The sequence below is a fragment of the Penaeus monodon genome, chromosome 25 (assembly GCF_015228065.2).
Source record: "Penaeus monodon isolate SGIC_2016 chromosome 25, NSTDA_Pmon_1, whole genome shotgun sequence".
In the NCBI taxonomy this organism is placed as follows: Eukaryota; Metazoa; Arthropoda; class Malacostraca; order Decapoda; family Penaeidae; genus Penaeus; species Penaeus monodon.
In genome coordinates, this window is record NC_051410.1 from 2,630,936 (window position 1) to 2,631,138 (window position 203).

Sequence of the window (203 nt, forward strand, 5' to 3'; positions counted from 1 at the left end):
TTAGGAAAAGCTAATGTATGCTTATGTTAGCGCACCGTCGGGATAAATCTCCCGTGACGGAATCTTGGCTCGATTTATTTTATTTTCAGTTTCCTGTTGCAAACTCTTGCCGCCGGTTTTTCAAAAGAAATGCAGGGCTATCGTTTCAAACGTAAATTCCTTGAAGCATGCTTATAAATAGCCGCCATGCACTAAATATTACC

At 40.4% G+C, this 203-nt stretch overlaps 1 protein-coding gene across 1 annotated transcript in view; it reads right to left on the reverse strand.

Annotated features, from left to right (window-relative positions):
• The window catches only part of LOC119589482 (rho guanine nucleotide exchange factor 5-like), a gene marked incomplete in the record, with an annotated part of 97,997 nt that overhangs the window by 93,653 nt on the left and 4,141 nt on the right, over positions 1–203 (reverse strand).